Source organism: Ailuropoda melanoleuca, chromosome 10, assembly GCF_002007445.2.
Source record: "Ailuropoda melanoleuca isolate Jingjing chromosome 10, ASM200744v2, whole genome shotgun sequence".
NCBI classification, from domain to species: Eukaryota; Metazoa; Chordata; class Mammalia; order Carnivora; family Ursidae; genus Ailuropoda; species Ailuropoda melanoleuca.
In genome coordinates this window covers 2,317,754-2,345,252 of record NC_048227.1, presented here as the reverse complement: position 1 = coordinate 2,345,252, position 27,499 = coordinate 2,317,754, and the positions used below count along the sequence as shown (strand labels likewise).

The 27,499-nt window shown below is 37.4% G+C and overlaps 1 protein-coding gene and 1 long non-coding RNA gene across 7 annotated transcripts in view; both read right to left on the bottom strand.

The window, feature by feature from the left end:
* SDK1 (sidekick cell adhesion molecule 1) overlaps positions 1–27,499 on the bottom strand; it is an 867,584-nt gene that overhangs the window by 724,181 nt on the left and 115,904 nt on the right. The gene's annotated exons all lie outside the window — the stretch shown is intronic.
* Positions 335–27,499, bottom strand: part of LOC117804108 — a 135,706-nt gene continuing 108,541 nt past the window's right edge. The window contains exon 5 of one of the 2 annotated variants that reach the window (XR_004628306.1): positions 335–8,342. This is a non-coding gene — a long non-coding RNA (uncharacterized LOC117804108). Of the gene's footprint in view, positions 8,343–25,644; positions 25,923–27,499 lie in introns of those variants that run through there. The other variant, XR_004628307.1, reaches the window with a different exon arrangement.

Genomic DNA, 27,499 nt, shown 5'->3' with positions numbered 1-27,499 from the left:
GCCTAGTCTGTTTTCTGCTTTTGGTAAACTTTGAAACAATACACTAATTATGTATATCATTACGTTGTGTCAGATAAATTATTTGTAGGTTTTATCAATATGAAACTCCATGGAGACTTCCTTCATTCCTCATTCAAAGTACATTTATTAAAGAAAGACCTACTGGGGCGCCTGGGTGGCACAGCGGTTAAGTGTCTGCCTTCGCCTCAGGGTGTGATCCCGGCGTTATGGGATCGAGCCCCACATCAGGCTCCTCTGCTATGAGCCTGCTTCTTCCTCTCCCACTCCCCCTGCTTGTGTTCCCTCTCTCGCTGGCTGTCTCTATCTCTGTCAAAATAAATAAATTAAAAAAAAAAAAAAAGAAAGACCTACTATCCAAGACAATAGGTTCATATCTAGTGAACCAAGTTCCAGGACTTGTCAAGCCCTCACTGACATTACACAAGTTAAACTCCAGAATTCACTGTACGTTGCTCTCAAGTTCTAGTCAAGTCAGCTCAGCCTTTTTTAATTGTGGAGAGAACAGACACAAAAATACAGGAAAGATAAGAAAAATTAGTGTGAACAACAGAAATCACTGCATTAAAAGGGAGCTTTTCCAGGCTAACATTAGCACCCTGTTCATCGTTTCCTGGTAGAGTATCTACAGCACTTCAGATTTGCTGAGAAGCATCATAGTTGCATGAGATAACTGAGTGGATCTCTAAGCCGACAAACGACAAGCTAGAATGTAACTATTGATAAAATACACGAACTGCAAAAGGGGCGGAATCCAAACTTAAGCTCCCAATTTATTTATATCGCTGTATCATCTGTTTCTGTTACTTACGATTGTAATTAGAGCCAATTGTTCTAGCTTGAAAGGGAAATAAATTTAATCTGTTAACACCAAAGAGTGACTTAGACTGCCTTTCCTCGAGTCTCATTCTGCTTGGCCTGCGTGCAGCACCAGAGGACAATGACCAGCAGGCACTTTGGAAGCTCTCTTATTCCTCAATGTGGAAACCACGTGATCGTCCTCTTGTCCTCTCACTCTAACTCTCCTGTGTCTTACAGTGATCTTCTCCCTTTTCCCCTTGTTCTTCCCTGGCAGCTCTCAAAAGCCAAGCCTCAACCTCATTTTTCTGTAAGATATTCTGTTATATCTGTTATTAAAAAGCTCTTCTTCCAGTGTTTTGAAAGGACCCTGTCCATTTAACATTCAAAACAACATCTGCGTCTGGCATCTCATCCTCCGACTTCCCTCTACACCACACAGCCACCGGTGAAGAGCTTACTGCGGCAAAGGAAGGAAAGAAACAAGCGCAATTCAAATTCTGACCCTGTCACTTACTGGTTATGTCACTTTTGACAGAATAGTTAGGTTGCCGGAGCTTCCTCTTCTATAAAATGTGTACAATAATACCTCTTTCCAAAGGGATGTTGGATTAAATTGTGATGATGATGATAACATTTAAATGTTAGTTATTATGCGTCAGATACCGTTAAGCGCTTCACACATATTAACTCATTTACTCTTCACAAGAATCCTACTATTACACCCCTTTTACAGGTAAGGAAACTAAGGCACAGAACATAGAAAGCATATTCGCAAAGCCCCTAGCACAGTAGCTAACAGGCATTCAATAAACAGTGGCTGCTCTCATGAATACCTCAACACGGTGACGGTCAAACGCATATCCCATAAAACACAGATCTTCATTCACTTGAACTCTGCCGGGGGATTTCCAGACCATGTCTCACCAGCATAAATGTAGCAATGCCAAAACTCAAACTCAGGGTTCCATTTCCCTCCAGGCAGCCTACCTGCACACAGCACATGGTTCTCAGCCTCTCAGGAGGACGGCACTCACTTCCTACTTGGACTCCTCTTTTCTCCATTTCCACCTCCTTGACCCCTGTCCTGCCGGAGGGCTGGATTCCAGAGCCAAACCAACTACACTAAATATTTGCTTCCAGAGCAATTCCGTAACTTATATAAAATTTTATGGAAACAAGAAGTGGCAACACCTCAAAGCCCATCCATAAGGGATGTCTAAAAGGCAACAGAGGGATAAGAGGCAGAAACAAGACTCCCTGACAGTGAGGGCAACCAGACTGCAATCCATTCTCAGAGTAACCAAGAGCACTGCTGAAATGCCCCTGACGACATCCAAAATAAAAACACAATAAAATCTTTAAAGAGACCATTGTGAGAGAAAGGTGGGATGAAAGCTTATGAAGACTGCTGAAACCTGAGCAAGGAGTGGAAAAACACTAATCCATACTGAATAAAAATCCATGTTAATCAGAAGCAAAAGTGTCAGTTTACACTATCTGGGTTTGTTTTTATGTCATGAAAAAGAAAGCAAACTCTTATCTTAAGGGTGGGGAGGGAAAGAAGCTAACCCCAGTAATGTCATTCTTACAGGTTTCATTTTAGCAGCCTGACAAGCCCCCACTATGTGGCTCCAATTGTCAATAGGGCTGACAGAACCACTTAAGCTAATTAACTAGCTAGGTCTTTAAAATGCAATGGGAACTGTACATCAGCATCACTTAATTACTGCAAAACTGGAAACTGCTAAATAAATGTTGCAAAGCCTTCAGTAAATAAATGGCACTGCCATTCTATAATGCATTATTATCAAACTTAGTGAATACAGTTGAGTATGGAAAAGCAAATAAAGTTCTCAAAGCAGAATTTAAAATTTCTATTACTATAAAACAACTTATGATTATTTAATAAAGTAATCGATGGTATTGTCCCACATATCAACTGTAAACAGTTAACTCAAGTACAGGTCAAATCAATAAGTTTATATAAACAGGTGCTTAAAAAGAATGATCAATTCAACATACAAAACCCAAAGAGTAACTGGCTAAAACCTCCTTGAATAACAAGATAAATGAGATACTCAAATATATTAAATATTTTTTCAGTAATTTATCAAATGGGATGCTGTATGGAATTTCTTCATAACTCCTTCAGAAATAATAACCAGAATGTAAATTTTAAAAAAATCAATAAAGCCACAGCTTATGGTTAAAGACTATAAAGAGGATTGTTAAGTAATAATATAAAATAGAGGAAAGCAACATTTTAGTCATAAAGTGAATTATTTGAGCCAAAAGAAAAGAGTAAACGATGGGGGTGTCTGGGTGGCACAGTCAGTTGAGCGTCCAACTCTTGACTTCGGCTCTGGTCACGATCTCAGGGTCGTGGGATTGAGCCTTACATTGGGCTCCACAGTGTGTGTGCAATCTGCTTAGGATTCCCTCTCTCCCTCTCCCCTCTTCCCCTGCGCATGTATGCGCACCCTCTCTCTTTTTAAAGACATAAAACAAAATAAAAAAGTGCACTATGGCATTCTCCAGGTCATAAGAGTACACTGGTCTTTACCTGATTCTTAGGTCCTGTCAGTGTTTCTCAGCTCCTGCCTATACTACCTCATAAGCCCACGGTGCTTGCTGGGAACAGGACTACATGTGCCTCTCTCTCCAGAGCTAAGTACCAAGCCTGGCACACAGCAGTCATGCAATAAGTAGCCATTAAAGGACTGGTTTACACATCTGTTTCTGCCACAAAAGCGGGAACTTCCTGAAGAGAAGGAGCAATTCTTACTTATCCTTGTACACTGAACTCATAAAACAGTGCCCAACAAATAATATGCACCCGAGGAATGTTTGCTAAATGAAGGATCTTTATTTCCAAGTTATAGCGCCCAGCTGGGGATTTTATAACACAGGTAAGTAATACATGTCCCTCACATAAAGCTGATTTCCGGAAAATAAATATATTAGATGAGAGGACTGGCTGCCCAACCTGACACACGGAGATAAACATATTTCTGAAGGTAAGGATGTTGTCTTTATGCTTATTTTTCCTTCATTTATGTGTTTTTTCATTTGTATCTTTTAATCACAGATATCAAAGCACGTTGCTGACACCAGTCAACCATGCACTGGTCACAGAAAATACCACCTCACATGATGCAAAATCTGTGGAGCCCGCACAGAGGCTTTGTTTTCTATCAGTCACTGAAAGAACAAATGTTTGGTAATGGCTATTTGTTTGAAAATCCCTGCTGTGATCTATCAAATTTTTAATATGAAGTTCCAGGAAGCCCAGAGAATTCTGAGTAGGCTGTGAACTCCGGGGCAAACAGAAGCCACCTTGCAGGGTCTTCTTTGACCCCAAGCATCATTAGAGCAGACCAGTATTCCTCGTCTCAGTTCACTGTGCGTTTTGGGGGTTTGTTTTTCCCCCACCCATTAAGGAGAGACAGAGCAATTTTGGGTGAAAAAAATAATCTCTGCCCTTTCCTCTAGGGTTCTTGATTCCATGGGTAACCAATTCTCTGTGCCTCAACACTCTGCAATTTACTCAACCTTGTCTACAAAGAGGTAAAAATTAGAATGGATATTTTCTTCTTTTCCGTTTTAATATAAAAGCAGACTGTTTACATTCTAAATGTATTGTTCATGCTTATTTTACAAACTGGAAACTTCATCAATTCATCAACTGACTTTCAAAATTCATTCTGTGTGTATATCAATGCTTCTAAACGTGCATAAATATAACTCCACTCACGTGTGTGTGTGTGTGTGTGCGCGCGCGCACTTATTGTGGACACTGTGTGTGGCTTACTCACAAAGTCTTTAATGAAGGATCAAAGACTGATACTTCCTCTTAGATATCCCTTCTTCTGAAACACATCCAAAAACTGGAAGACTTGTTTCGCACCCTTGTGTGCATGGTAAAGCTAAATGCTTTCCATATGATGTTTCATTCAATTTGCAAAATGATCCATGGAGAAATCAAAACTCAGGTGGATTACTGAATTGGCCCAAAGGTGAAGAAAGAGAGACAAGACGTAAACAAGATCTGTCTGATCCCAGAGTATCTGATCTTGGCAATAATATACCAAGGCAGTACAGTAGGGGAGGAAAAAAAGAATCTAGCAAGTTTCCCTCAGACACAACTGGTAATTCCACAGAGAGAAATGAGAAACACATTTGCTACTTAGGTACAAATCTGTTATTTACATTGTCTGGGATATCTGAAAAGTCTTCCCACAGATTTTATGTATATTGCATTTATATATATTGTGTATACACTATATATATATGCATTTTTAAAACCAAGATTCCAGTGTTACACACATATCCAAGTTCTATGCCAAGAGAACCTCTGGGAGATGATAATTGACTAAGTTCATATTTCAGTGCATCAGCTTTTAAATGAGGGCAAAAAAATCACCTGAATCAACCACTTGATTAACATACTCAAGAGGATTTTTTTTAAGAAAATTAAACAAAACTATACTGAGGAAGAAAGAAATGAAATAAAATCAAGAGTAAAAACGTTAACTTCCTTACAAGGTCAGTTCAGTTAGTAAGCCACTACTCTTGACCCTGTTCTATCAACCCTGCTCAAGTTAAATTTTTTTATACGCATATCTTATCATGCCACTCTCCTCTTAAAATCCTTCTCTGTCTACATATTACTCCAGCATGGGATAAACTCGAAAGCTTTCAATTGCAAAAGGCAAGTAAAATAGTTGAGTATGGGACTAAGGAGGTGTAGGGATTGCAGAGAACGGGGAGAGCACACACCTGTAAAGGTGGTTTGACACAGCATGTTCAGGATAAACACTGAAACCAGTGTTCAGTCCAATGGCTACTTGTTTCCAGGTTGTGCACTGATAGCATAAAACCTTGCTGTTTTGTCGAGCAACAAGGATCTAGGATTTCTCGACAGGGCATGTCCCAAGTTTTATTTCCAATTACTCTACCCCACCCCTCAACCTTCAAGCTCCCGTAATAGCAGGGTACTTGATAGAGCTATCAACATGCCACACTTACTTCTTTCAGAAAGTATTTCAGGACTAAGGAAGGTTTTACAAATGAGGAAGTTGGACTAGGCCAGTTCTGGAATAGATCTTCATTAACAATGGGACAGGCTGGTGATGGGCAGTAAGGAGGGCACGTATTGCATGGTGCACTGGGTGTTATACGCAAGTAATGAATCATGGAACTTTACATCAAAAACTAGGGATATACTGTATGGTGACTAACATAATATAATAAAAAAAATTAAATAAAAAAAAAAAAAAACAATGGGAAAATTGAAACTGGCCGAAGTCACAAATGTTGCTTGTAGTCAGGCCATAATCAGAACCCAAGCCCTCTGGCAACTAGTTCAATTTTTAAATCCAACTGTTTCTGCTCAGAATCTTTCTACATTTGGCAACTCCTCTTATCTAAAAGGTTCATGTGAATATTTTCATTTACTTAATACAAACATTGAAACCTCAATCTTATTATGCACATTACAGAACACAAAATTAACAAGTTACAGTGTTTTAAACTTCATGTCTTTGAAAATACTCCAAAATAGCTTTTACATTCTTGTCCAATCAAAACACATTTATTAAAATACCAATTATAGTAGCGTTTAAAAGGATCCTATATTGTACCCTGGACAGAAGTGAACCATTTACCAAGGCTGCAGTTGTTCAATCTCTGAAGTAATTGACCTCAGTCATGTAAAAACACTGACAAGAATCAACTGGCTTTCGGCCCAGAGGAGCTTTTAAATCCAGTTCAGAAGTATATAATAATTCTAAACATCTCCAACTACTTTTCCAATAAGTATTCCTGTACCCCTAAACTAATGTCAAGCTAAGGGCAGGAGAATACATTGTTTAGGTAAACAAAAGACAGCAAACTGCGTTAATACTAATGCTATCAATTCTCGATTATCTGAGAACGACAGGTGGCTACAGATACAGACACACATACAGATACTTATTGTACCGCTTTCATGCAATGTGGAATATGCTACTCCAGCACCCAGAGAGCTGTGCCGTGCTCCCACCCCCTCAGAGCACTAAAGTGAGCAACCAGTATGGAAACAGACAATAGTAACAGACTATTTTAATAGATAGTAACCACTGGGCTATTTTACACCCAAAACCTGATATGGTGTTGGATCTCCCTTTCTTATTATTCTTGTGCTTTTTTTACTCTTTATTCAGACGGCTAGGTATCATCTGTCATTTTCTTCCTAGATGTAAAAGAATTGTTGTTTGCCTAAGTCATTACCTAAACAAACACTCCCTAAATTAGAACCAAAACATCTGTTTTCAGTGACTTTGAGTCTGCATCACAAATTAAACAGAAAACATACTCAAACATTCACAATATTAAAATAATCTGAGATGGGCAATAATAACTAAAAATTTTCCAGGACTAATTTCCAAACATTTGAAAGAAACAACCATTCCTTACTTTTATGGGGGGGAAAAGTAAAATAAAATCACAAAGTCTTAAACTAAAGGAAATGTAAAGATCTCCTAATGAGTAAACTAATGACAAACAGAGGTACGGAAATGTTGGTTTATGTAATTTATAATAAACCAAAGTATGCATAATTAAATCTCTATCAATCAGAAGCCATCACATTTACATAAGAGCTAAATAATTTCAGTAAATTTCCACACAGACTTATAATACAATCTACTGTTGACTTCAGAATAAGTTTATATTAACTAATAGACTCAAACTTTAAACACATTGGTTTCTATTTTTAACCTACACAAACAGCGAAGGGAAAATTGCAATCAAAAAGAAAAACAACATTGTGATTTATTTAAACACCTCAAAATGTCATCATAAAATGGCCCAAGTAAAAAAAAAGGAACTACTTCAAATTATTCGCTTTTCACAATGCATATTCGTATTTCGCTTGGCAAATTTAATTGTGTTTTGTGTATGACCTTTAAAGCATCATTGTCACAGCATGATGATAACATCCAAATAATTTCAATAAAATATCTACCACAGATGGGAAGTAATAAAATCATAATAAAATACTCAAGCTTTATAATAGCATCTAAGGGAATTTCTTTTCTAAAACTTAGTCTTTGCCTCCTCAGAAATGAATATTGTGTTCCAAGTGAATTTCTTGGGAAGACACAATAAAATATTGAAGTGCCTCTCCCATTACTCTCTGAATAGGCAAACTTCACCATCCTGTGTGTCTGATCATTTAATTCTTCAGACCTCATTAATGCCTTTCCTAAGAATCTCAATTAGATCTTACACATATCCCCTGCATATCCTATGGAGTACTAGACACTAAGCCACATGGAGCATTCTCTTAAGGTCTTTTTGCATTTATTTTCTGCACATTATTTTCTGTAAATGGCACCACTTTATCATTCATGATTGGCGTAAAAGCCATACCTCACAAGTCAGATTGAGTTCCGTAAGTTTTCTGCTGGTTTTATATCTCCTACGATGACTAGCACAAGGCACACATACAGCAGGTGCTCAGGTGTCCCAATTGACGAACGCTGTAAAGATATCCACACAAATATATAGCAGTATAAAAATAAACTCGTAGCAAATGCCATCACTGGCCTTCAAGTGTAGATAAATAATGATAAAAATTGAAAGGCTATGCATTTGTAAAATGGCGTTTGCTCTCATGTTGACCAATATTCAAATGTTATTTTACATTTTAAGTATTTGGGAAACTAAGAGATAATTTTTATAGTCAAACACTAGTAGATATAAAATCATAACAAATAAGCAGTATTATCCCTATTGTTTAGATAGGGAAACTAAGGCTCAGAGAAGTATAATACAATAGCCCAAAGAATAAGAAAGAAGTAAATCCAGAAACCAAATTTAGGTCTTCACAACCAGTGAACTATGGTTGGTTTGGGCTATTGTGGCCATGAAAGCCTTGCTATTTTCCCCAACAAACCATAAAATTACCATTTTCTATGGATTCCACATAGGAAAAGTTTTGGGAATACTGTTTGACCCTACCAGTACTGCATCTATGAACGTTTTTCAGTAATAAAAAAATTTCCAGGAGGGAACTGCCATTCTCAAGGCTGCACGTTGACACTTCTGTTAAAACACACTCATTCCTCACTACACCTTTGTAAAATAACTTGAAGTCTAGAATTTTGATATCTCTAGTTTTGCTTTTTGTTTTTTAAAATTGCTTTGGTTATCCAGGTTCCTTTTGCTTCCATACAAATTTTAGAATTTCTTGGTTCTAGTTCTGTGAAAAATGCTATTGGCATTTTGATAGGAATTACATTACATGTGTAAATTGCTTTGGGTAGTATAGACATCTTAACAATATTCTTTGTGTTGCCTTCAGTTACTTTCATCAGTGTTTTATACTTTTCAGAGTACAGCTCATTTGACACCTCTTTGGTTAGGTTTATTCCTAGGTACCTTATTATTTTGGTGCAACTATAAATGGGATTTTTTCTTAATTTCTCTTTCTGCTACTTCATTATTAGTGTAGAGAAATGCAAAAGAATGTGACTTTACTAAATTCATCTATCAGTTCTAGCAGTTTTTTTTGGTGGAATCTTTAGGGTTTTCTACATAGAATACCATGCCATCTGCAAATAGTCAAAGTTTTACTACTTCTTTACAATTTGGATGCCTTTTGTTTCTTTTCGGTGTCTAATTGCTGTGACTAGCACTTCCAGTACTACGGTGAACAAAACTGGTGAAAGTGGACATCCTTGTCTTGTTCCTGAGCTTAGGGGGAAAGCTCTCAGTTTTTCCCCATTGAATATGATGTTAGTGGGTTTTTCATGTATGGCCTTTATCATGTTGAGGTATGTTCTTCTAAACCTACTTTGTTGAGGGCTTTTATCATGAATGGATGTTGTACTTTGTCAAATGCGTTCTCTGCATCTATTGAAATGATCATATGGTTTTTATCCTTTCTCTTGTTGATGTGATGTATGACACTGATTGATTTGTGAATATTGAACCACCCTTGCATCCCAGGAATAAATCCCACTTGATCACATTAATGATTTTTTAATGTACTGCTGGATTCAGATTGCTAATATTTTATTGAGGATTTTCGCATCTATGTTCATCAAAGATAATGGCCTGTAATTCTTTTTGCAATCAAAACAGTATGGTACTGGCACAAAAACAGACACACAGATCAATGGAACACAGACGAGAAAACCCAGAAATAAACCCACAATTATATGGTCAATTAAGCTTTGACAAAGCAGGAAAGAATATCCAATGGGAAAAAGACAGTCTCTTCAACAAATGGTGTTGGGAAAACTGGACAGCAACACGCAAAAGAATGAAAGTGGACCACTTTCTTATGTCATACACAAAATAAGCTCCAAACAGATTAAAGACCCAAATGTGAGACCTGATAAAAATCCTAAAAGAGAACTCAGGCAGTAATTTCTTTGACACTGGCCGTAGCAACTTTTTCCTAGATTCTTCCTGAGGCAAGGGAAACAAAAGCAAAAATAAACTATGGGGACTACATCGAAATAAAAAGTTTCTGCACAGCCAAGGAAACAATCAACACAACTAAAAGGAAACATATTGAATAGAAGAAGATATTAGCAAATGACATATCTGATAAAAGGTTAGTATCCAAAATATATAAAGAACTTATACAACTCAGCACCCAAAAAACAAATCCAATTAAAAATGGGCAGAAGACATGAAAAGACATTTCTCCAAAAAAAAGATATACAGACGGCCAACAGACATATGAAAAGATCATTAACATCACTCATCATCAGGGAAATGCAAATCAAAACTACAGTGAGATATGATCTCACACCTGTTAGAATGGGTAAAATAAAATACACAAGAGACAACAGGTGTTGGCGAGGATGTAGAGAAAAAGGAACACTCTTGCACTACTGGTGGGAATGCAAGCTAGTGCACCCAGTGTGGTTAACTATATGGAGGTTCCTCAAAAAGTTAAAAATACAACTACCTTATGATACAGTAATTGTACTACCGGGTTTTTACCTAAAAATACAGAAACAAACTTTACAGGGATACATGCACCCCTATGTTTATAGCAGCATTATTTACTATAAGTTATGGAAGCAGTCCAAGTGCCCATCAACTGATGAATGGATAAACAATCTGTGGTGTGTGTATATATATGTACACACACACACACACACACACGGACGTACAATGGAGTATTATTCAGCCACAGAAAGAATGAAATCTTGCCATTTGCAATGACATGGGTGGAGCTAGAGAGCATAATGCTAAGCAAAATAAGTCAGAGAAATACAAATACTATATGATTGAGCAAAGGTAGAGAGAGAGAGAGAGAGAGACACCAAGAAACAGACTCTTAACTATAGAGAACTGACGGTTTCCGGGACGGGGGGTGGGGGGAGGTGGGAAATGGGTGAAATAGGTGATAGGGATTAAGGAGTGCACTTGGCATGATGAGCACTGGGTGACATGTGGTATTGTTCAATCACTATATTCTACACCTGAAACTAATGTAACACTGTATGTTAAATATACTGGAATTAAAATAAAATGAAATTTTAAAAACACTCATTCTTTAAAACGGGAAAACTGTAATTGTTTAAATTTCCATTTTCTTAGTTACCTTTCCATTTTGATCCTGCCTCCATGATATTATGCTCAATTCATATTCAATGCAGCTGTGGGTATTGCCCCAAAATCTTCACACGATAATTCTAAAAATCTTTTCAACACTTGCACAAGTCATGAACATCATGTTTTAAGTATAAAATTCAGTAAGGATAGCATTATCTGGATATTTATCAGGCTCTGTTGACAGCTCCTGTATGTTTACTAAACCCCTCAGAGCACATTATGAAGCTGAGGGTTATAAGAATGCAAATGAGAGACTATGGACTCTGGGAAACAAACTGAGGGCTTCAGAGGGGAGGAGATGGGGGAATGGGATAGGCTGGTGATGGGTATTAAGGAGGGCATGTATTGCATGGTGCACTCGGTGTTATACGCAAGTAATGAATCATGGAACTTTACCAAAAAAAGCGGGATGTACTCTATGGTGACTAACATAATTTAATAAAAAGTTATTATATAAAAAAAAAGAATGCAAATGTGGGCAGGGACCTAGGAGGGGCAGTATTAGAGAACTACTCATCTCAAAATGGCACTAATGCCTATCACTTCTTTCATAATCATCTGTCTTGTCCTAATACAGGAGTTAGGCCAACTTAGGCAGTCCCCGTGTAAGACTGTATAGAGATATGCTCCCTAAGTAATTCCTCTAGCCATAAAAATGGCTTTTAAAGTTCAGGTCAAAGCACCTTTATAAAACTCCATTGTGTAACATTCCCCATGTCACATGTTAATGTGAAAGCAATCACAACCATAAAATGTTTTCTGCTTGTATATACGTTTTTAATGATGTAATAAAAATGAACTCACTACTCCAAAATAAAACTGGACCTTAATTATAATATACGTATTATGTATATTATACATGTTCTCATGCATCCTCAATCCTATCCCTAGGTCTGCCCCTACCTAAGATGACCATTATCCAGAATCCTATACTTTTTCGAGTTATATGTTCATGTATTTTTGCATTATATATACATACACACACACACCCCACATATAAATACATATACATATATAATGTAATTATATATGTATGTATTCTTTTAGTTGTTTCTAAGTTTATAAAATTTGTAAATGGTATATGTAATCATCAGGGATTTACTATTTCCACTTGCTATTAAAATTCATCCATACTGGGAGCAGAGGCACAGAACTACCAGAATAGTGAAATAAGGACCGGTGTAAATGCTCCCATCCATAAAAACAATGAAAACGCTGGCACAATTGTGAAAATCAACTTCTCAAAATTCTGGAAATTAACCAAAGGCTTATGAAACTCTAGCATTATCCTAGAAAAACTGTTAAGCCTCGGTTAGAACAGCTGAGTTTATGACATTTCAGTATGGCCTACGGTATCCGCCTCTCCTGAGCTCCGCAGTAGCTTTAAAAACAAGCAACCTCACAAACCAGCAGCCTCCCAAAGACAGTAACTGACAAAAACCTGTAGCTCTGCAGCCTCCAGGTTTGGATCTCCTCAAAACCACCATCTCCAGAACATTGTCACTATTTGACCTATCTCATATCCCTGGAAAAGCCCCATTCACAAAGCATTATTATCTGGTGTCACTCAGAGCTCACTAAGTAAGAAAAGCCCTATCCCCAGGGTGTCTGTCAAAAACAATTAGCTGCAATTGAGTATCATCCCCACTACTAGTTCTGCCATACCAGTTGGGCAAATAAGTTGTTAAAAAAATTATCCATATCGTTGCATGTTGTATGATTGCTATATAGGATTCCACTATATGAATATGCAGACTTTATTCTTCTACTTTCCTTTCAATAAACATCTGGGCTGTTTGCAAAATTTTTGCTATTAAACAATGCTGTCATGAACATCACATATATGTGCCTGATATACATGGCAAGAGTTTCTTCTCCTAGATACATAACTGGTATTGAAAGAGCTAAATTGTAAAGTATATGGATTTTCAATTCTATGATATAATATCAAACTGCTTTCCAAATTTATAGAACAATCTACACTTCTACCAGCCACATGCCTAAGATTCTGTGGATCCACATCTTCTCCATCTGACCTTTGGTTTGAAACTTAAACCACTACAAATCTAGTCTATTCATTTTAACTGCTGTATGGTATTCTGTGGTATGAATAAGCCACGGTTTATCTACCTACACTTTTCTGATGCATAATTTCAATGTTTACCCATTTTTCACTCTTATAACTGTGCTGAATAAACTCCTATGAACCAAGTGCAAAAGTTTCTTTAGGGCAGACACCTGCCACAGGAATATACCGGAGTTCCTGTTTGCCCACATCTTCTATATCAACATTTGGTATTGGCAGACAGTTCACTTTTGACTACCTGATGGACACTGTTTCAAATTGCATATCACCTTTTATGAGTAAGATTGAACCTATTTTTATATATGTGTCGGATATTTGAATTTCTTTTTATGTAAACAGACTAGTCATACTCTCTTCCTATTTTGATTCTGAATCATTTCGCTTTCTCTTACAGATTTATGAGTGGTCCATCACCCATTTTAAACACAAATCTAGCAGTTACATTTGTTACAAGTCTACTATGTGGTCTGCCTTTAAACTGTATATGCTGTGTTTTGGTCATATACAAGGTTTTTATTTTAGTGTATACCAATCTATTTATCTTTTCCTTTATGAATTGTGCTTCTTATTTGAGAAAAGTTTCTCTACCCAGATATCAAAAAATACATATCCTTTTGCATTTACTTCAAGAAATTTTAGAAGTTTGGGACTCCTGGGAGGCTAAGCTCATTTAGCATCTAACTCTTGGTTTTGGCTCAGGTCATGATCTTGAGGCCCACATCAGGCTCTGTGCTCGGCGCAGAGTCAGCTTGGGATTCTCTGTCTCTCCCTCCCTGCTGCCCCTCCCCCTGCTCACACTTTATCTAAAATAAATAAATCTTTAAAAAAATCTATTTCTGATGTCTTCACCATGTGATATTTATTTTTGACCCTAGTGTACGGAAGGGATCTAGTTTTTTATCATTATTAATATCAATGGCCAAGTATCTTGCCACAATTTATTAAACAGTTCACTCTTTTCCCGGTGACACTGTGATGCCATCTCTATTATGCATGCAGTTCCCACATTTATGTGGGTACTTTTCTGGCTCTCTGTCCTCTTCCACTGATCTATTTTCTATCCCAATACTAAAAACATGCTTTTAAATAATAAATTTTATAACCAGTGTTGAAAACTAATAAAGCACAAACTTTCTTCTCTGTGTCTTGGCTATTCATGGCTCTCTACTATGTGAACTTGAGGAAGTTTATCAAACCACGTGTAAAGAACACCTCTTGGATCAGTATTGTACAGTTAGAAAAGGAGTAAGGACAATCTCCACAAACTACTATGGAGAAATCTCCATATCATGCATATTGTTTTGTTTATTGTTAAGTAAAAATGCAACAGGAAGTACAGTGTTTATAGAATAATTGGAATAGGGGCGCCTGGGTGGCTCAGTCGTTAAGCGTCTGCCTTCGGCTCAGGGCGTGATCCCGGCGTTATGGGATCGAGCCCCACATCAGGCTCCTCCGCTATGCGCCTGCTTCTTCCTCTCCCACTCCCCCTGCTTGTGTTCCCTCTCTCACTGGCTATCTCTGTCAAATAAATAAATAAAATCTTTAAAAAAAAATAACTGGAATAAAGAAGAAACTAAAATTAACACAAATAAAAAGGGACATGGATTGATCTCTTTTTATATATCCTGTTTTAAAATGGAGACCTTGAAATCATGGAATAGTACATAATTTTCAAAAATTATATAAAAACAAAGGAAAGGCAATTCTTGAAATAGAAAATGAACTAAACTATACATCAAGTTGATAGTATAAACACAAAGAGAAAATCGTTACTTCAAGTTACTTTAAAATATTGAACTTTCACTGCACCTCTCTCCACAGGGATGTAGCCTAAGATGGTGAGAGGAGGCAAAGAACTGCAAAGAAATGTTAAATGGCGTTCTGTAGACTTTTTGTAAATAGAAATACTGGTATTGTTATTTTTAAACTATTATTCTTATATCATAGGATGAATCAAATGAGTAGTATCATAAAGAAGCCGGACTTACAGCCAAAAGAAAAGGGATACCAATACAAAATCAAAGCAGCCCTACTAATCTATCATTTGAATTAGAAGCCTCAGTTTTTCACTTAATTTAAAATAAACATATAGTGTATTATTATATTACCATGAATACACATGTGTGCATGTGTATATGATTTCACAGATATGTATGTATTTTTAGGTATTTCCTAGCTCTGACCACTACAAACACCGAAAAGCAATAACCCAAACTGTAGTTTCTAAATACTATTTTCACTAAAAGGAACAAGAACTGTTTTCACTAAAAGGACAAGGACTATTTTCAGAAATGACTGATTCCAGGGCTAGGTCATGAAACATGCAAGGTGAGACTAAGACAACTTGTTATTCTAGGAAGTAACAAAACTATCAAAAAAGAATGGAGTTCTCAACAAAATACTAACAAACCAAACCCAAGAGCATATTAAGAATTACATATCATGACCAAGTTGGATTCACCCAGGAATGCAAGAGAGTTTCAATGTAAGAAAACCAATGTAATACCACATTAATAGAACAAAAGAAAAAAACCACATGACGATCACAACTGACAAGAAAAAAGCATTAGGCAAAATCCAATATCCTTTCATGATAAAAGTACTAAAAAGCAGGGAGAGAAGGCAAGTTCCACAAAACGATGAAGCATATTTACAAAAAAAACCACAGCTAACATCATTCTCAAGGGTGAAAGACTGAGAGATTTCCCCCTTAAGAGCAGTAATAAGACAAGGATGCCCACTTTCACCAGTTATTCAACACTTAGACAAGAAAAATAAAAGGTGTCCAAAAGCGAAAAAAGTAGATCTCTATTTGAATATGACCTGATCTTATTTATAAAATTTAAAAAAAATTACCAAAATCCCTAAGATATTAGAGCTTAAAAAATGAATTTAGCCAAGCTGCAGAGTACAAGATCAACATGAAAGTCAGTTGTGTTTCTATATACCTGTTATAAATAATCTGAAAAAGGAATTAAGAAAACAATTTACAATAGCATCTAAAAGAATAAATACCAGGGGTTACTTTAACCAAAAAAGTGAAAAAATCATATATTGAAAACTACCGAATATTGCATTGCTGAAAGAAATCATGTAAGACCTAAATAATAGGAAATCTCACGTTCATGGATCCAAAACCTTGTTAAGATGTCAGTACTAGCCAAAGTGGTCTACAGATTCAATGCAAACTCTATCAAATACCAAGAGCCACTTTCATAAGGAATTCCAAGAGGACCCAAATAGCCAAAACAATCTTGAAAAAGAAAAGCAAAGTTGAAGGACTCACACTTCTGACTTTAAAAGTTACTATAAAGCCACAGCAAGCAAAACACTGAGGTACTGGCATAAGGATAGACATACATACCAATGGAATAGAACTGAGAGTCTGGAAATAAACCAATACATCTATGGCCAAAGGAATTTTAAGAAGGGTGTCATTTCCACTCAATGGGGGAAGAAATGTTTCTTTAACAAATGGTGCTAGGACAACTGGATTTCTGTATGCAAAGTAATGGAATCAGACCATTCACTCATCTAACATACAAAAATTAACTCAGAATGAATCAACAACCTAAACATAAGAGCTAAAACCATTACACTGCTAGAAAAAGAACACAGGGTAAGTCCTCATGATCTTGGATTTGGCAATGGATTCTTAGATATGACAACAAAAGCATGAGAAACAAAAGAAAAAAATTCCAGTTGATCAAAATTTACCCCTTTTGTGCATCAAAGGACATTATCAAGGAAGTGAAAAAGCAAACTATAGAATGGGAGAAAATATTTGCAAATAATATATCTAATTATGATTCAATACCAGAAATATCTAAAGAACTCTGATACTCAACAACAAAAGGACAAACAACCCAATTTTTGAAAGGGCAAAAGACTTGAATAGACATTTCCCTAAAGATGACACATAAATTGCTGAGAACCACATGATAAGATGTTCGATATCATTAGTCGTTAAGGAACTGCAAATCAAAACCATACTGTATATCACTTCACACCTACTAGAATGGCTATAGTTAAAAAAAAAAAAGGAAATTTAACAAGTCTCAGCAAGGATATAGAGAAACTGGAACCCTCATACATTGTTAGTAGGAAAGTAAAATGGTGTAGCCTCTGTGGAGAACAGTTTGGCAGTTCTTTGTAAACTAAACATAAAATTACCTTAAGAATGAGCAATTTCACTCCTACGTGTATAACCAAAAAAATTAAAAACAGGGACTCATTTGTATGCTAATGTTCATCACAGCATCATTCACAATAGTCAAAAGGTATAAATAACCCAAGTGTCCCTCAACAGATGAATGGATATACACAAAATGTAGTATATACATACAATGGAACTTTTAGCCTAAAAAGGAATGAAATTCTGATATACTCTACAATACGGATGAACCTTGAAAACATTATGCTAACTGAAATAAGCCAATAGCAAAAGGACAAATAGTGTATGATTCCGCTTATATAAAATACCTAGAATAGGCAAATTCATAGAGACAATAATTCGATTAGAGGTTGGTGGAGGAGGGAATGGGGAGTTATTGCTTGAATGGCTACAGGGTTTCTATTTGGAATGATGAAGAAGTTTGGAAATAGTGGTGATGCTGCCCAACACTGTACGTTTAAAAATGGTTAAGATGACAATTTTATGTTATATATTTTATATATATATACATATTTTTTAAACCACAAAAGTAATAATGAAGTTGTATCAAAAGGTCACAAGATCCAACTTAAAGGGGCCCCAACTGGGCAACAATGTGACAATTTGAGTATCAATAAAACTAATGAGTGAAACAGATTAAAGACCTCAAATATATAAAAGTTCATGAATCAATAATGATATTAAATTTTTTTAAATCATGGGTCATCAGTAGAATTTGCTAGGATATCATGGCAGATTAAAGATGGCTGCAAATTCTTTCCTTCTCCAGGAAATCTGGGCTGCTATGGAAAAAGTCCAACTGTTCTGAAACTACCATGCCTGAGGGAACATGTATAGACTCTCTGATCAACAGTTCCAGGGGAGCCTACCCTTCTAACTACCCTTATCAAGATGCCAGACACGTGAGTGCAACCATCTTGGACCCTCCAGACCTGCCCATCCACCAGCTGAACACCTTCCATAGAGAACAAAATTGACAGTCAAGCCTTCCAAAATGTCTGACCTATCAAATCATGATGTATAATAAAACAGTTGTTTTATGCCCCTTGAGTTTTGAGGTAATTTTTTATGCAACAGTAGATAGCCAAGTAGGCATCAGCTCATTACTCTGAAAACTGATAAAAGAAAAAAATCAAGCATTTATCCTGCCTTTCTGGTATAAACTATTTCAGGGTAACTAACTATACAGCTGATGAGGGATAAGATCCATAAAGAATTCTTTCGAATAAAAGTATAAGGAATGACATAATTAGACATGTACTGTTTTTCAGCCCCCAAGGAAATAATGATTTGGGGCCCTAGTCATCAGTGGATGCTAAAGCCTCAGGTGGAAGAAGAGAGGCATCGGGTTCACACCACCATCACACACACACTTAAACATACACACACCCGACAAATCAACTGCATAAAATAAAAATGGGGAGGCCATTATAAAATAAGAGAGACTTAGGACATAAAAATCAAATAATCAAACACAGTGTAAGGACCGTGTTTATATCCAGATTCAAATAAAACAACGATAAAAAGCCTTTTTAGAGACAACCTGAGAAATCTGAATATGGATGGAAAATTAGATGATATTAAGGAATAAATATTCATTTCTTTAGGTACGATAATGGACTAGACTAGCTTAGTAGTACTAAGCTAGAGATTACAGGAAAAGCAATTACAGGTAAAAATGGCATGACAATCTCTGGACCTGTTTTAAAATTCTCCAGGAAGGGGCCCCTAGGTGGCTCAGTAGGTTAAGTGTCTGACTCCTGGTTTCAGTCAGATAATATCTCAGGGTCATGACCTCAGGGTCATGAGATCAAGCCCTGCATGGGGCTCCATGCTCAGGGCAGAGTCTGCTTGTCCCTCTACCTCTGCTCCTCTCCCACCCCCACCCCACCCACTTGCAGGCACATTCTCAAATAAATAAATAAAAATTTCCAGGAATATAAAACAATACATTCTCCCCTTAAATCCCTGGAACTATAACAAGATTGCCAAAATGCTGGTAACCATCAAAGCTGGATGATGGGCACATGAGGTTCATTAAACTATTCTCTTTACTTTTACAAAGTTTAAAAATGTCTGTGCTGAAAAATGTTTTAAGTATTCAGTTCTTGAGTGGAACTGAATTTATGAAATAATGTGGGGATAGCTGCCATCTTAACATATTGATACTTTCCATTGTAAATGTGGAACATCAGTGCATTTATCTATGCCTCTTCTTTTTTTTTTTTTTAAAGATTTTATTTATTTATTTGACAGAGATAGAGACAGCCAGCGAGAGAGGGAACACAAGCAGGGGGAGTGGGAGAGGAAGAAGCAGGCTCACAGTGGAAGAGCCTGATGTGGGGCTCGATCCCTTAACGCCGGGATCACACCCTGAGCCGAAGGCAGACGCTTAACCGCTGTGCCACCCAGGCGCCCCTATCTATGCCTCTTCTTATACCTCTATAGTGGATTTGTGTTTTTTTAACCTTACAGTATATTTTGCTATTGTGAATTACTGATAAATACTCTTTTTAAAAATATTTCTATTATTTGCTAATAGCATACATTTATCTACTTTTAAATAATTTTTAAAATACATTTTGGGTTTTTTTTTTGAAGGAAAAAATCTTTCATTCTACAGTAGAAAAACTAAGAGGGAAAAATAACTTCTGAATGTACTTAAAGCAAAATTTCCAGAGACAACTCTATTCTACAAAATAAGGCATCTTTTTACTTCTGCATTGCTATAAGCAACTGCTTACATTCAAAGTACATTTCTAAGTCCTGCACAGAGGGGAAAAAAAGGTCATGTGGGGTTGACAGGACAGAGGAAAAGAATGACAGAAAAATCATTTTTAAGAGCTGACTTCTGTAGAGACTATCTATTATTTCCCTTGCCAGCCCAGAGCAAAAATTACAAGTAAAGAAACAAACTGCAGAAGACCTGGCACCACTTTACGCAACCTTCCTTCTAGTTCTTGTCCCTTCTCAGACTGATATCAATGTTGATTCTGTGTTCAAGATCTTTTTACCTCACTCTAAATCTTACCTGGAGCAAAAGGTTAGGCATTACCAAGGAGCTATGGTAGCTAACTTAAACTTCCAGAACTCCAAATTTGGAAAGCAGCCATAGTAAACATTGACACTGTGAAAAAGTCACATTTTTCTTTTTTTTTTTTTTTTAATTTGCTAGAGTTCATTACCTAATTTTTACTTACTAGAAGATGTATTCATTTCCCAGGGCGGCCATAACAAAATACCACAAACTGGGTGGCTTCAAACAACAGAAATTTATTCTCTCCCATGAGAACTGAACTCCAAGATCAAGAGGTCAGCAGGGTTGGTTCCTTCTTGGGATCTCAGAAGAATGATCTGTTCCATGCCTCTCTCGTACTGTCTGTCTGGTGGCTGCCAACCGTCCTTGGCATTCCTCAGCTGGCGGCAGCATAATGGCATAACTTCTATCTCTGTTCCCGCCTTCACACGGCATTCTCCCTGTTTGTCACTGCGTCCAAATTCTCCTCATCACATAAGGACACCAGTTATTGGACTGGTGGCCACCTAATCTCGTATGACCTCATCTCAACTTGATTAGAGCTGCAAAGACCTTATTTCCAGATATGGTCACATTTACAGGTTCCAGGTAAACATGAATTTGGGGAACACTGTTTAACCCAGCACAGGAGACATGCCAATAAAGTTTCTGAAGTAAGAGAATACACACTTCTTATATACTGGCTTAGACCATTTTAATTAGATCAGTTAAGTCACGGTCAGTGGTAAACATTTTGAAAGCTGATGAGCAAATTCAAACTCCTGTACACATGACATATGTTTAACACTAAATAAATATATATGATTCTCTACAACCTTGCTATTTAAAGTATGGTCTGGAGGGCAGGCATCAGCAAAGGCACACTGGGACTCTCAGGCATACACTGAAGCTGTACTCCACAGGCAGAATTTCTTCCTGCATTTTACCATAAGCAACAATTAGAAATGAAAGTGCGGGACCAGAGGGCTTCACAGGTGGATTCAACCAAACATTTAACAAGTTAATACCTAGTCTTCTCAAACTATTCCAAAACAAAATAGAAGAGAAAGGAAAACCTCCTAATTCATTTTACAAGGCCAGCAATACCCTGATACCAAAACCAGAAAAGGACACTACAAAAAAAAAGAGGAATAGAGGCCAATATCCCTGACAAACCTGGGCGCAAAAATCCTCAAATCCAATGATACATTAAAAAAATCATTCACAGCAATCAAGTGGGATTTATTCCTGGGATGCAAGGGTGGTTCAACATTCACAAATCAATCAATGTCACATATCACATCAACAAGAGAAAGGATAAAAACCATATGATCATTTCAATAGATGTAGAGAATGCATTGGACAAAGTACAATATCCATTCATGATAAAAGCCCTCAACAAAGTAGGTTTAGAAGAACATACCTCAACATGATAAAGGCCATACATGAAAAACCCACAGCTAACATCATACTCAATGGGGAAAAACTGAGAGCTTTCCCCCTAAGGTCAGGAACAAGATAAGGATGTCCACTTTCACCAGTTTTATTCACCACAGTACTGGAAGTGCTAGTCACAGCAATCAGACAACAAAAAGAAACAAAAGGCATCCAAATTGTAAAGAAGAATTAAAACTTTGACTCTTTGCAGATGACATGATACTGTACATAGAAAACCTAAAGACTCCACCAAAAACAACTAGAACCGATAAATGAACTTAGTGAAGTCACAGGATACATAATGTGTAGAAATCTTCTGCATTTCTATATGCTAGCAGTGAAGTAGCAGAAAGAGAAATTAAGAAAACAATCCTATTTACAATTGCACGAAAAAGAATCAAATACCTAGGAATTAACTAAGAAGGTAAAAGACCTGTACTCTGAAAACTATAACACAGTGATGAAAGAAACTGAAGATAACACAAACAAATGGCAAGATATTCCATGCTCACGGATTGGGAGAACAAATGCTGTTAAAATGTCCATACTACCCAAAGCAATCTACGGATTTAATGCAATACTTGTCAAAATACCAACAACATTTTTCACAGAACTAGAACAAATAATCCTAAGATTTGCATGGTATCACAAAAGACCCGGAATAGACAAAGCAATCTTGAGAAAGAACAAGGCTGGAGGTATCACAATCCCAGATTTCAAGATATACTACAAAGTGTAGTAATCAAAACAATATGGTACTAGCACAAAAATCAACACACAGATCAACTGAACACAACAGAGTCTAGAAATAAACCCATGCTTTTTGGTCATTTAATCTAAAACAAAGGAGGCAAGAACATCCAACAGAGAAAAGATGGTCTCTTCAACAAAAGGCATTGGGAAAACTGGACAGCCACATGCAAAAGAATGAAACTGGATCACTTTCTTATACCACACATATAAATAAACTCAAAATGGACTAAAAACCTAAATGAGACCTGAAACCGTAAAATTCCTAGAAAAAAACACAGGCAATAATTTCTTTGACATCAGCTATAAAAACATTTTTCTAGATATGTCTCCTCTGGCAAGTTAAATAAAAGCAAAATTAAACTATAGACTACATCAAAATAAAAAGCTTTTGCACAGTGAAGGAAACCATCAACAAAACAAAAAGGCAACCTACTGAATGAGAGAAGATGTCTGCAAATGGCATATCTGATAAAGAGTTAATACCCATGCTATATATAGAACTTAGACAACTCAACACAAAAAAATAATAATCCAATTAAAAATGGGCAGAGGACCTGAAGAAACACTTTTCCAAAGACAGACAGATGGCCAAAAGACACATGAAAAGATGCTAAGCATTATCAATTGTCAGGGAAATGCAAATTAAAACCACAATGAGATACAACTCTACACCTGTTAGAATGGCTAAAATAAAAAACACAAGAAATAACAAGTGTTGGTGAGTTTGTGGAGAAAAAGAAACCCTCCTGCTCCGTTGGTGGGAATGAAAATTTGTACATCCACTGCGGAAAACAGCATGGAGGTTTCTCAAAAAATTAAAAACAGGGGTACCTAGGTGGCTCATTCAGTTAAGCATCTGGCTTTTGATTTAGACTCAGGTCTTGACCTCAGGGTCTTGGGATTGAGCCCTATGTCAGGCTCTGCACTCAGCAGGGACTCTGCTTGAGGATTCTCACTCCCTCTCTCCCTCTGCCCTTACTCCCTCCCCCGCTTGCTGTCTCTATAAAAAAAATTAACCTTTAAAAAAAATTAAAAACAGAATTACCTTATGATCCACAAATCGCACTACAGGGTATTTATCCAAAGAAACAAAAACACTTAATTCAAAAAAATGTATACACCCCATGTTTAATGCAACATTATTTATAATAGCCAACATATGGAAGCAGCCCAAGTGTTCATCGACAAGTAAATGGATAAAGAAGATTTGGTGTATATATATGCAATGGAATATTACACAGCCACATAAAAGAATCAAACCTTCCATTTGCAACAACACAGATGAACCTAGAGGGCATAATTCTAAGTTAAATAAGACAGAGAAAGAGAAATACCGTATTTCACTCATATGTAGGATTTACAAAACAAAACAGACTCTTACATACGGAGAACAAACTGGTGGTTGCCAGAGGGGAGGTAGGCAGGAGGGACGGGTGAAACAGATAAAGGGGATTAAGAGTACACTTATCTTGATGAGCACTGAGAAACGTATAGAATTGCTGAATCACTATACTGTACACCCAAAACTAATGCAACATTGTATGTTAATTACACTTGAGCAAAAAAGAAAAAAGAAAAGAAAAAAGAAGAAACCAACAGCACCTTCAACACTTGGCTTCAAAATGTCCTCAGCTATTCAAGTTTATCGCTTGTATATTCTCCTTTCCATAAAACCATAAGACATAATTCAGTTAAACTTTATGCAAATATATTAAACATGTGCTTTCCCCAGTTTCCAATAACAAGTTCCTCATTTTCTTCTGAGCCCTTAGCATCAGAGCCTTGAACCTCCATATTTCCACCAATAGTTAATTACCAATACTAATCTGTTTTAGTCTTTCATTGCTGCTATAACAAATTACCACAAATTTGTGGCTTAAAACAACAGAGATTTGTTCTCTTAACAGTCCTGGAGGCCAGAAGTCCAAAACACGAGTATAAAGGGAGTAAAGTTAGAGTGTTGGCAGAGCTGCACTCCCTCTGGGAGCTCAAGGGGAGAATCCATTTCCTTGCCTTTTCCAGCATCCAGATCTGCACTCTTTGCATTCTTTGGTTCCTCACCCCTTCACCCATCTTCTCAAACTCTGCTTCTGTTTCTGTCACCTGGCCTTCTTCTCAGTTCTCTGCCTCCCTTTATAAGGACACTTGTACTTAGGGACAATGTCACCATTTCAACATCCTCAACCACATATGCAATTCCTTTCACTATGGAAGGTAGCATTCACAGGTTCCAGGGTTTAGGACCTGGGTCACTTTGGGAGCCATTATTCAATCTTTCAAACTGGACAAAAATGCTATTCCCTCCCACCCCTTCCTGTACCTCTGCCCACTGTCCTCCCAGAGCTGGATCCTTCTTATTCCTCTGTCAGCTTTCGGTTAAAATGCCACCGCTTCTGAGAGGACTTCCCAAACGGCCCTATTTAAAAGTTGACCCCATCTCTAACACAGCAAGCTGCTACTTCTTGCCCAGGAGGTATCATACCTTCTCCTGATTTTATTCACTGATTTATTTACTTGTTGATCGGCTGCCTTTACCATTGGAATGTAAACTCCATTTGGGCAAGTTATCTTCTCTTTATCCTCTCTATACTCCAGCATCAAGCACGGTACCATAGTAGGTATTCAATAAATATTTGTTGAATGAATATGATAAAAATCCCTTAAACTGAGATTTCATGTTCCATAAAATATAATATAATATTTATATGATATATACACATACACATACATAGAGCATGCATAAAAGTACTTGAAGTTTTAAAAAATTAGTAAGGAACAATTTTCAATATCTTATCTCCACTAAAGTCTAAAAACACTCACACTTCAAACTACACCCACCATTCAACTATTACCTGACTGTGTGACGGGTATTATAAAGAGAAAGTCCACGTTTCATCGTTGAAAAACTCAAACAACTTTTTAAAATGAGGTTTAATAACATTCTTCTTTCTTTCTTCAGTCACATAGCATTTGAAAGATGGGACTCGCAGCTGGTAGAGACCACTGAACCTTAGAGCCTATATGAGAACATACCACAAGCCAAGCATTTAGAACGAGAAGGGAATTTAACAATGAACATTGTACAATCACCCTGTTTTATACCTGAAATAACTGAGGATCAAAAAAGCCACACTGCCAGAGTCACAAATGTGGTCTAGTAACAAAGCCAGAGTCTCCAGGTTTCCAGCCCTGAGCTCCTTCTATCAAAATATAAATACAGGCACCTCGGTGGCTCAGTTGGTTAAGCGTCTGCCTTCGGCTCAGGTCACAATCTCAGGGTCCTGGGATGGAGTCCCACATCTGGCTCCCTGCTCAGCGGGGAGCCTGCTTCTCCCTCTCCCCCTGCCCGCCACCCCCCCTGCTTATGGTCTGTCAAATATATAAATAAAATCTTTAAATACACACACACACACACACACACACACACACACACACACACAGAATCAAATTAGGGCAATACATATTTGTATGAACACAGTGGTTTATAGTGTGAGCTATGGGGCCAAACAGCTTGGGTTTGAATATGGCTCTCCCACTTAATAGCCAGGCAAACCCGGAGAAGTTATGTATCTCCCATGTGACACAGTTTCCTTACCTCTATGTAAGATAAGTATTATAACAGTAGCTGCTATGCAGCATTGTTGTAAGGACTCAGTTAATTCCAATATGCAAAATTCCCAGGCTAGTTTCTGGCATGTAGTAAAAATGCATGAACTTCATCAAGCATTATTTTATTAAGCAATATAGTTTTTGCTGTGGATGACAGGTTTCTGTCCCCCTAAAATTCACATATTGAAGCCTTATTCCCCAGGGTGATGGTATTTGGAGGTGAGGACTTTGGGAGGTAATTAGCTCCTGAGGGTGGAGCCCTAATAAATGTGATTAGTGCCCTTATAAGAGGAGACACAGAAGAGACTTTATCTCTCTCCACCATACGGGGATGCATCAAAAGGATGGCAGTCTGAAGGGCATCTGGGTGGCCCAGTTGGTGAAGCATCTGCCTTCAGCTCAGGTCATGATCCCCGGGGTCCTGGGATCGAGCCCCATGTCAGGCTCTGTGCTCAGTGCAGAGCCTGCTTCTCCCTCTCCCTCTGCCTCTGCCCCCCCCCACCAACTCGTGTGTGTGCACACACACTCGCATGAATCCTCTCTCTCAAATAAATAAAATCTTGAAAGAAAAGACAGACAGATGGCAGCCTGCAAACCAAGAAGAAGGACTTAATCAGACACTGAATCTTCCAGCTCCTTGATCATGGATCCTTGATCCAGCCTCCAGAAGTATAAGAAATAAATGTTGCTGTTTAAGACAACCAGTCTATGGTATATTATTGTAGCTGCCTGAGCTAACACAGTTTTGCAAACACAAAAGTGAAAACCAACATGAACCTTCAAAATACAGAGACCTGGTGTAGGATAAAAACTCCACTGTGACCAGCATAAGCAGCTCTTGCACGATGTTGTAGGCCAGATTCTGTCCTACCTTGGTGAGGAGATAGTCTTAGCAGAAAGATGAGCTTGTTTCTAGTGCCAACTGCCAAAAAGGAGAGGGCTTCAGCTGTGAAACAGAAGGCACAAAGGAGCCCAGGTTGCGAGC